This window comes from Coptis chinensis, chromosome 9 (assembly GCF_015680905.1).
Source record: "Coptis chinensis isolate HL-2020 chromosome 9, ASM1568090v1, whole genome shotgun sequence".
Lineage (NCBI taxonomy): Eukaryota > Viridiplantae > Streptophyta > Magnoliopsida > Ranunculales > Ranunculaceae > Coptis > Coptis chinensis.
The window spans coordinates 24,815,244-24,826,912 of record NC_141464.1 but is presented as its reverse complement, the minus strand read 5'-3'; the positions used below and the strand labels follow the sequence as shown (position 1 = coordinate 24,826,912).

Here is an 11,669-nt window from a genome sequence, read left to right as displayed (position 1 = left end):
TTTCTTCAGAAAGAATTGAGCACAACTTTGCTCAGTACACGCACTTAAATCTCAGAAGTTGCACATAAGATGGAGAATTCAAGGAAGGTACTCTCCCCAAAATTCAAGTAGCTAAAGAAGAGATGACCTTCTGGCATCCATGTGACTAACCAACTAAGGTTGTGGTCAAACTATGAATTTCAAAATACAAATAAACAAAGCAAAGCATTTAAATAAGAACTTTGCGAACCAAAATACAGTAGCAAAACCAATATAAAAATCTTCCAAGAAAACAAAACTATGCCAAAGGAACCTACCAAGCGCTTGTTCATTTCTGTCTCCACCAAATGAGCTAGAAGTCTCTGTCTCAATCTGAAATAGAAACCAAGAGTAAGTCATGATAAATGATAAAATCCTTTTCTCAAAAGCACCAAGCCGGTCTCATACACTGTGATAAGCGTGCGAGAATCATCGGTCGGGATGAAGCAAAGAAATTTGGACAACATAAAATATTGATTCGGATGAATATCATTAAAAGATTAGACATTAGGCGGGAAGAGAGAGAGAGAGAGAGAGAGAGAGAGAGAGAGAGAGAGAGAGACTGTTTCTTGATAAAAGGTGGCAAAAATTCAAACAAGGCAGATGCCCAGGGTGAAAGTTGTGAGGAAATGTTGTCGACAAAAACACCTTGTCTGTGCAAGCCATGAATTTCCTAGATAGGTGATTACGGTAACCAAAGCATCACCTCAAATTAGTAACTTTTTAACTATGTTTGAAACTAAAAAGAGCAAATTCATTCTTATGGATAGATGCCAATAAGAGCTACATTGACATATTCGATGGGTGTACTCATTAAGAAATCATGTAGGTTTACAGAAGAGTCGCATTACACTCCGGGGAATGCTTTCAATTATCCCCTCAGGCAAAAGGATGACTCCATGATTCTTGTCTGTTAACAGAATCATATAAAAGTGATAAGTTCATTAATAACGGAAAGTTCAAGACAACAGAATAAAAACAATACCACAATGTCTTCATATACGACCTTCTCTTTGCGGTTATTTTAAATCATAGCATAACTGACGGATTTAAATCCTTTGATTTCTAACATAATCAGTGTGCATAAAAATTGCCAATTCTAAAAAAATATGTGTACCCATTTTGATGTTTAAGTGTCACCTTTACACTGTTTCAGATGTAGCCTCTACCCTTATGGTAAATAAGGTTCTGTTTATCACTGTTTGAGGCTTTGAGCTGCACTTCTTTATTTTTTGAAATGAATAGGTAATTGTAATCACCAAAAGTTACAGACCATTGCCACATATCCAGATAAATTATAAGGGATTATAATTGGATTCTACTATAATATTGTTTCAATTAGTTATTTAGAAATTGGATAAACTATAATTGAATATAACTTGATCTATATGTGAGGATCAATTAGTTATTTAGAAAGTCAAAGTTTCAATAACTAACAAAGTATAGTAAATAAACAGAGCCTTGATTTCAGATCTTGTTTAGCTCTGGTTTGAACTGCATCACAAATTTGTTTCGTCAGATTAAACAAAGTGAGCTTAGATGAAGCAATCTCCTCCCCAAGGATAACCTGAGGAACAAGTACAACAAATCAAGTGACACTTAAAAAAAGTGGAAGCAGTTACACCAAGAATTGTCAATGACAGATGATCTCAGACAAAAGAAGCATACCATATTTGGGTGTGACTGAAGAGTGCACTCCAAAGCAACATGTGATGCCTTCCGACCCATGAGTCCGATAAAATAGTAATCTTGGAAGAACAAATTCAAGGTTCAGCCGAGATAGGGTCAAAAGCGTATGCGCTTGTATTAAGCCGATTACCTTTTCAAAGCAAAGAGAGCATCTGTGCAGACATTACTTATGAGCTGGGAATTGACCTGGAAACAAGGCATAGCAGACAATCTCTATTATTTTTCACTGCGTGACTGTCATGTGTAGTAGTAAAACAGCATAAGGATATAAAATTTGTGTGTGTGTGTGGGGAGGGGGGGGGGGGCATGAGACTAAATTGACAGTGAACTTTGATTTTATACGTTCGTAAAGGCATGAGACTAAATTGAAAACTTTGTTTTTCTCTTTTGCAACTATACAGTATATTGTTTTTCTCAAATGGGGTCTGCATTACACATACATGAAATGCGATATCCAAATGGTAAATCCCAATTCAATTCATGGTCTACACTCAACGCTTACCATGTAAATCTAACATACTGATGTTTAAAGATTTCTTCGACTTAACTGCCACACAAACTGATTAGCAGCCACCACCATTGCACGGGTCGCTGAACCGATTGATCATTCATACCTATAATTACATAACAGATATGAAGAGGAAATCAATAATGATATTTAAAAAAATTCAGAAAGAAAGCACAAATTCTATAGAGGCAAAGTCAAGTTTTACAAAGCAACCAAGAGAAAGCGGATATGCAGATAACAATAGCACCTTCACGGTTTGCTTTTGATGTATTTACACACCTAGCACAGAAGAAGCTCTCATGTATTGATGTCACCATATCTGTCATCAAGCCAACCACACAAAGTCATTATTAGGGTAGAACACTTTCACAACACATTCCATCCACACTCCTAATCATTGTAATGCAGGAGATTTCCCAACACTCTTAAAAATACCGTAATGTTAACTGCTCCACTATTTTGTACAAAAACATAAGTGTAAGTTGAAGTGGTATAATATCGACTCTGGAAGAATGTAGAACAATGCAACTGGACTTACATTGATTAGAGCCAATAACAAAACACTCCCCTGGAAGATTGTTCCGTTTAACGTAGTCAAGAAACGACACCAACTCCACAGGCTTTCCAATTATCCCTCGTTGCTCTGCTCTGCCCAACATAAAAATTAAACATTTAAGAATGACAAACACAAAAATGGGTTCAAATAATGTAATAAGTTTTACTTACATGATTGAAACCAGGCGAGAAGGACCAGTTGGGTCATAGTTAAGTAGCATAGCAGTTTTTAATGGTTCACCTGCATCAAAACTATTTTTAGACAAGTTAAAAATGCTCAAGGAAAATTATATAGTGATGATGATCATCATGAAATTACCATAAGACCCAATATTGTGAGATGCCCATTTCTCCCAAGCTTTATGTGTGAAACCCAACTCCATTTTTTTCGCCAAGGTTATGTCAAGTTTCTTCTCCTTTGTTTTCGGTTCATATTGAGCTGTAATAGTGAGAGAAGAGAAGGGGAGTAGAAGAGAGAGGGTAGCGGCAGTGAGCGGTAGTAGTGAGAGAAGAGAAAGGAGTGGAGAGGAGAGAAAGAGATCGAGGTTATGTTTTATGTTTCGACAAAATAATGAGCGCGATTTTATTTCGTTTCCCTCTTTCGCCAAAATTTCAAGTTTCTAACACATAACCTATGGTTTGCTCTAATTTGAAAGCGTTAGAAATTAATTCTTAAAATTCCTCCGAATTAAAGAAACACTTATCAACATTCGCAACGCTTATATAGCGTAGGCAACTTACCAACGCTAAAAAAGTGTTGCAAACCAAAAAAAGTGCGTGTTGCAAATAGCCTGTTATGGTGTAGTGAGTATAGTACGAAGTCTAGAATAGGTGAGAGGATGCTAAAGTGAAGGACCCGACACTTCATATGTGATTGACATTCTTTCCATGAGACTACTGTCATCTAGAAGTTCATTTTTCAAGGTAGTATGTGGGATGGTCGTATTCATTATTCTTTTCCCCATATACATGAGGTAAAATAGTAGACCATCTTCTGAGAGATTCTTTTCTGAGAGTATGACCAGTGAGGATTGAAAGTCGAGAGTATCTGTCTAAAGGTAAACTAGGGATTCCATTTCTTGGATAGGAGAATATAGGAGATTGACTGAGTACACAGATAAGCCTTGATTGAGAATTTTGTCAATTTTTACTATCTCCCATCATAATCTATGAGTCTTTGCAACAATGTAGTTAGCAATGGAGACCGTCTGTTGGACTAAGCCCTAAGTGGGTAAGGAATTTCTCTCTATGGAAAATACTATCATTCTTGAACATGTTATTGATTGATTTTGTGGGTATATCACCTGAAACCCCTCACGAGACTATAACTCGTCCTTTTTGGGGAACTTAAAGACTTAAAGCCTTATTGCATATGGTAAATGCAATCGCGATGCCTATGAAAGTGAGTTAGGATTTTATTTTTTAGGATGTGATTTTGATCACTTATCTATTTTTTTTATATTATTTGCTAAGAGACTAGTAAAAGGCTAGTTGGGATTGTGATAAGTGCTCAAAAAGTGCATTTTAACTCTCGATTATACCTCTTGTTTAACCATCTTAGTGGACTAATAGTGCTTGTAAGTTATGTTTTATGATTTTACAAATGAAAAAGAGATTTTTGTACAATATTAGAAAAAAAGTGGTCAAACGGAGCAATTTGGAGCATTATGGATCACATGGGAAGCCTGTGGACAATCATGGAGAAGGCCAAGGAATTGAAGCTATTAAAGATGCGACTTGGACCTATTATAAAGCCTATTTGGAAGCCCAAGGCAAAAGATTAGATTTGCTTCGACCAAAGCTCGCAAAAGAGGATAGAAGGATAGAGTAAGAGGGGGAAAATAGACTTCCGCGTCTGAGACGCTGATAGAATGTAAAACGAATAGTTTTACCTACGAATAAACGATGAACTTAAACGCAAGTAAAACTAAAACTATTTTGGTGTGTTATTTATCAAAGTTTTTATACTATTGATGTTATAGCAATATAGTGGGAATAGATGATTCGTTCCACTCCTAGTTCTTTAGTATTCAATATTTTCAACGACTATCAGTCTATCCAAAGTCAATTTGAGTATTGCGGAGAATTTTACTACGATACAAATTATGCTAACAAGATACGATAATTCAACTACGAAATGATAAATTGATACTATGATAAGGAATTAGGGGGGATTGATTCAACCTTAACTCGACTTAATTAACTAGCGAAGATTCACCGTAATCTGAATTGCAATGCTTTCGCATAACTATTGGTTCTTCCTAATCCCTAGTTGTTCATGGTAATCTCTACCAACTAACATCTAGCATGTGAAGCAATCAAACTCATTCTCATGGTGAACTAATTATTTTCTAGATTGGAATGGAAAATTACGACTATTCTACACTAACAACAATCAAGCTTTCATCAAGGCTTCCTCAAACCCCTCTAATGGAGGTTTAGCCTAGAGTCATTAAACTATCATTTCCAATTAAATTTAAACAAGACATAATATAAAGATGATAAATTTACGATCTTTATCTAATCAAGAATTCAAAACTAAACTAATAACTATGAAATGATTAATAACTAAGTAATTGAATTTAGATCTAAATACTTTAATAAATCAAAACTGAAATTTTGAAGAACTAACTAATTATCAAATGAAGATAATCTTAATTTATGAATTTAAAACAACTAAAACTAAATAAGAATTTAATTAATAAACTAATTTGAGATGAAAATGAATACTTTCTTATGAAACTAATATTTGATTCTAAAATAATAATCTACTTGTTCTAACTCTAATTAATTAAAATGTATAACTAGATCTAAAACAAGATATGAAAAACTAATTAATTAAAATGGAGACTAAATCTAGATCTAAAAAAAACTATTCTCTAATGGCTACATTCTACCCTAAAGCTAAGAATTGCTTAAGAGTTAAGTCTTGTGTGTTCAAATGGAGGAGACCAGATCCACATTTTCGTGCATGGGCTGAGGAGCCATGTTTTGGGTTGGAAAATCGAGCCTAAAACCAAATTTCTTCAGTCCACCAAGACCTTTTCAGCTAGATTTGACTTTAATAGGCTTTTCGTCCACTTCTGCTCTTTTGATTGGGTCAAGGCTTAGACCATTGGAAAGCTCTTTCCAAACCGGTCTTTTTTACATAAGGTAGGCCCGATTCTGAGGTATGAGTCCAAAGATACGGTCTTTGAAAGTTTTGCTGACTTTTGAGTGCTATTTCTGCCCGGGTTGACTTTGACTTTTTAGTTTTGACTGGGCTTTACAAAGGTTTTTTCTCCTTGAATCTTGGCCTTTAATCACAGAACTTTTTAGCAACCAACCCTTGCTCCTTTATCTCGCCAAAGTGACACATTTCTGCACATAATTGACTTCAATGCCTGAAATACATAAAAGCACGTAATCAGCATTAACTCTTATTTATTACTCACATAATTGGTCTAAAAGTATTATTGTTAAGGGGTTAAAACTAAAGTTTTGGGCTCTTATCAAACCACCACAAAACAACATTTTGCTTGTCCTCAAGCAAATATGGGAAATTAGAATAAGTGACCAAAAATGGAGTTCTAACTACTCTCGTTTCGCCGAGTGCGATTGCATTGACCATATGTAACAAGGCATTAAACCACTAGGAATTCCCTAGTGGACGAGTTATAGCCTCATGAGAGTTTTTCAGTGAAGGTACTCACAAACTTCATCTATACTACAATGACTAAGAAATAAAACTATTGTTTCCTTATTTATGCTCCCAATTATCAATATATCTCACTAGCAGTGACTAAAGAATAATCAAGTCGAAACCTAAGCTAATATATGCATAATAATCAATCGTCTACGAATAAGCATATATACAATGAGTAATACTATGAAATGCACTAGCAGGTCCGTTTCTGAAAACTCGGAATAGCGTCCTTAGGTAGGTCTTCACATAAATGTCAAGACAAAAACCACTCTGATTTTTCCGCTCAAGTTTCGCTACTCCAGTGTGCAGTGGGCACACTTTACCTTATAATTTCAATGATACACAAGGAAGCCGGAGTCGATCAAACACATCTACCACTTACTATCACACTAACATATTCCTAATTGAGTCAGAAGTCTTTATTAGGTGTTGCGGGGATTAGGAGATGGTTTAATAAGGAAGGAAATGGATATTCAAAAAGGACAAGTCTGAGATAATAAAGTCTTTATATTATGTAACTAGAGAAAACCTTGTTCTTTACTTTTGCTTCTACACTTTGTTTCCATCCTTAGCCATATTTTTCTTTTTCTTTGGCTTTTGACTCCCTTGATTCTATTTTTGGAGTTCTAACTCTTTATTTTCTTTTATTTGTTTATTTTTTTATTTAGATGGAAACTTTCTTTTCTTATTTGAAGCAACTAACAATTTCTTGATTTCAAAGGTCTTTCTCTTTCTTATTCTTTATTTCTATTCTCAGACTCATTCAAAGAAAGGGTAGGCTGATTTTTATTTTTATTTTGTTTTGTAAACGGTTAAAGGATTTGCGGTTTATGAAAGGCTAAAGAAAGGCTCAGAGGGGCGACTAGCAAAATATAATTGCATAAGGTTTGAATTTCTGACTATATCGATCCATAGAGGGCCTAAATTCTCGCTTAGGATATGGTATAGTGATCAAGCAAGTGGACGTGTGATTTCTCTTTTCAGATTTTACTTCTCCCTTATGTCATTTCTCAAATGTTTCACTCATATAAGGCTTTAGGCTATATTCTCACAGGATTTGTAGAATAAGTACTCTAGCCTAAATTTAAGAAACTTACTGCCAAACAATCATAGATACTCATGCAATATATTTATAGAAAGATGCGAAGATTATTATCTACATATTAAACTAAGTTTCTAAAAACTATTCTAAAGCAAAAGCTAACGTGAACCTTCTAGATTATTAAGAGCATAGAGAAAGAAAACAATATCAATATTCCTAAGTGTATTGCATAAACTTTTTATTTATATTTTTGAAATTTTGAAATTTTTGATGTTTACTAGAAAACAAGTGCATATTATACATATCTATATCCTATCAGATGCCTTAATTACATGTGTTTCTATGCCCACCCACAAACAAGAAGCATGCTTTGTCCTCAAAGTATTTAAATAAAAATGGTAGAAAAATACCATGGAAACGCTTGAAATTCTGGAACATCTGCAAAACAAGGTTAAAACATACTAATATAGAAAATAAAAGCTGACGCAACTCTATAGGAGTTCCACCCGTTATGGGGTTAATAAGAATTAAATTGCTTGAGACATAAGCAGACACTAATTGAAACTAAAAACTTACCTTAACTCTCGTTTAATCATCATCCTCATCCTTTTTACTAAAGAAATGAGGTTCCTTCACATCCTGCCATGCCATGATGATTTTGCTAGGTTTCACGCCACTTATCATCTACTATAGTTAACCTATCAAGCACCACTTGGTCTGATGGGGTGTAAGGTGCAGCCTGATGAGGTTTGTATCCTCCACCTTTGCCAAGTTATTGCACGGAAAGATCGAATAATACAATTGGTGGGTCTCACAATGTCGACCCTAACCCATTCCGTGAAGCGGGCACAAAAAATAGGGAAGAAACACAGCATAATACGGCAAATTGAAATAGGCATAAGAAGGTACTTATGCCTCTTACTATGGGCTCGGGCTAAACTAGACATTAGGGTCTGGGGAATATCAAGAGTGTACGTCCCCCAGCTAAGGCAAGGAAAATATCACAAGTTTCGTCATTCACAGAAGAATAATGTCATTCCCCTCTAATGTTTAGCATGATCCAAAACATAACAGTGCCCACGTTCATAGACAGGCTACCATTGGCAACGTAATATTCCCCTTGGTCCTCTATCCTAAAGATTCTTGCCCCGTAATGCTCATGCAAATCCTCATAGTTATACATATACATATTATCTACCAAATAGGCCCATGGGTCTTGGATTTCAGTGGGCATAGCAAGTCCAAGAACAAAGGCTAGCAAGAACCTGGAAATTTCCATCGGTTCATCCCCAATGGTGATGGATAACATCTGGTCTATCAAAGAACTTACAATTATCATAAAAATAAGATGTAAGTGCGGGAGAATAAAGTTCATCAGCTCTTACCATTAGCGGTTCCCAGCCTACGTGTATGAGCACCTCGCGAAACCAAACACCATAAGCGTCACTTTGGAACAAGTCTTCAAAAGACTGTTCCGGTATGATACGAGGGGGTGTCATCACAAAACTACTTTCTAGCACAGCTGTAAATGATCCTGGAACAACCCATGAAAAATTGGAATTTTTTCGTACCTAAGGAGGTAAGGGCGCGGGGTGTGCTCTGACTATGCCTTGTATGGGCGCAGGTCGCGCTTTGGAGCAAATGGACTTACAGTGTTTTGGGCGCGGGGCGTGCTCAGATTTGGTCGGAGTAGGGTGCGGGTCGCGCTCTGGTGAATTCGATTCTGATGATTTGGGCGGGTGCTTTTAAGCGAGACGCAGGCCGCGCTCCGTGCGGTGAGGTCTTGAAGTGAAGAAAAAAGGGAAACTTGGGAGTGAAGGGTGAGAGATGAAAGTAAGATGTAGTATAGGTTGTGAGTGTAGAATGAAGGAAGTTTATATAGGGTTTGAGTTTCCAAAACGAATCGGCAAGTTGCCAAAAATCTTTAAGGCAATTGCCGAAAACAAAATATTTCCAAATCCGAAAACATAAACAACCCATATTTCCAAATCCGAAAATAGAAACAAACCTAATATCTTTTAGGTTGAATTTAGGATAGTAACTGCCTAACTCATTGAGATTTCATCATACCACAACATCTAATCATAGGCATGCCAATATCGGCAATATTCCCAACAATCATCGCAAAATTACATAATAAATTGTGGATCATATAAAAACCATGCTAAAAGAAATAATACCACCCCCAAACAATTCGGGAAGGTGGGATTAACACAAGAATCAACGTATATTTTCAAAAGAACCACATTATATTAAAATCGAAATTCAAATACAATTAACTACCGAATACAAATTTAACTACGAAATTCAAAAACTTTAACATCTGAATTAATAAAAACAATAAAACAATAAATGCATAATTCACATCATAGAGAAACATGACTCAAAAACTGAGAAAACATGCACGAGTGGAAAACATGAATTATGTTAACCGTGGACTTAGGATCCGGTACTTACAACCACATCCCTAGGGAGGGCCCGGTTACATGAATGGTGCACTTATTAATATATGGAAGTGAAATGTGGCACACCGAAGTATAAAATGAGTCTTTTATAGTCAGATACTCAAGACTTTATCTAACACATATGTATATAATAAACATATAGTTTACCATATATCAATAACCTAAAGAGTTGTGGGTCTTTCCATAAATAAATAACATGGAATGCACCCCCAAACAGAATCAAGCACCAAGATTTTTGACGACGCAACTTAGTGAAATAAAAGCAAAGTCTGATAGATCTAGAACGTAACCGAGCATGCACCTTCTTTTTCCTCCAACGAAAAGGTGGCCAAGTGAATGAGTGTGAAAAAATGGATAGTTGTAGAAGATATGATGGATATGGATGAATTTTAGAAGTAAGAAATTGAAAAAAATGATAATGTGGGTTTAGCATAAAACTCATTTGTGGCATGGGTTGGTACTATCACACAACTAAAAATGAAAGTGTCAGGTGGCTCTTTAGGTAGTATTTTCTTAACAGGAGAGTTTAGAAAATCATGAAGCACAGGAGAAACAAGAGGATCAAGTGCAAACTCTAAGTTCCTTTGAAAGGGTGGAAGGAGGGGAATCGAGGTGGATGGTGCGCAAGGTAGTTCTTGATAGGGTGAATCATCACCTGCTCTAAGAAACTCATCGAATTTCTCATCCAGCTTGGTCACATCCACATTACTATGGTATTCCTCTGTATCTTGGAAAAAGTCATCAATCTCATCTTCATCCATAAGATGGGTATCGACTAGTGTAGGGACGAAAACGTCGGAGTCTGAACTTCCAAAGGAAAGAAATTTGGGCATCTGATTATCAGGAAACGTGTTGTCGAAATAATCTCGATCATGTTAACCTCTCCATCGACAATCGTATCTGGGTACTGTTGAATCGTCTTAAAAACATTTACCTTAATAGAAAGATGGCCAAAAGATAAGGACATCGAACCATCACGGCAGTTTATAAGCGCGTTGGCAATAGCCAAGAAGGGACGCCCTAAAATGATAAGAACATAGTCGTTAGTGACTTCTGTGTCGAGGATAACGAAGTCGTCTGGGTAGTAAAAATTTTGAACTTTAACTAGCACGTTTTCAACCACACATTTAGGATACTTAATAGAACGATCCGCTAATTGTAAGGTCATTTTCGTTGGTTGCATCTCTTGTAGATTGATTTGTTTATATAAATAATAAGGGAGTAAGTTAACACTTGCCCCCAGGTCTAATAGAGCAGTTGTCGTGTGATTATCCCCCAAGGTGCATTGTATAGTAGGATGACCAGGGTCCTTGTACTTAACGATTCCATTATTTTCAGATAGAGTTGGGAACTGTTCAGCTAAAAAGGCATCTTTAGGAATATTTGTCTTACGCCTAGTAGTGCACAACTCTTTATGAAACTTAGCATGATGAGGTAACTTTTTTATCGCTTCAAGAAAAGGAAGGTTTATCGTTAGATTTTTGAAAACTTCCCTAATCTCATCAAAATTTGTATCCTTGGTTAACATTGCTAATCTCTGGGGAAACGGTGGTTTCTCTCTATATTTAGCATAAGGATCAACAGGATGTTTAACCTTGGCTTTTTGTTTCTTAGGTTGCGGTTTAACTGGTACCTCTACAGGGACAGGATCTTCAGTTTCTATTTCGGTATCTAGTTCAATAGCCGGTGTAGGGACTACTGGTGGGG

The 11,669-nt window shown here is 36.1% G+C and overlaps 1 pseudogene across 1 annotated transcript; it reads right to left on the bottom strand.

Annotated features, from left to right (window-relative positions):
• Nucleotides 1-2,233: 2,233 nt before the first annotated feature.
• LOC147475317 (uncharacterized) lies at nucleotides 2,234-3,267 on the bottom strand (annotated as a pseudogene). The gene is made up of 5 exons (XR_015209513.1): nucleotides 3,090-3,267; nucleotides 2,942-3,011; nucleotides 2,754-2,863; nucleotides 2,429-2,534; nucleotides 2,234-2,321 (listed from the first exon to the last, which is right to left on the bottom strand). The product of XR_015209513.1 is annotated as an uncharacterized LOC147475317 (transcript).
• Nucleotides 3,268-11,669: the final 8,402 nt, after the last annotated feature.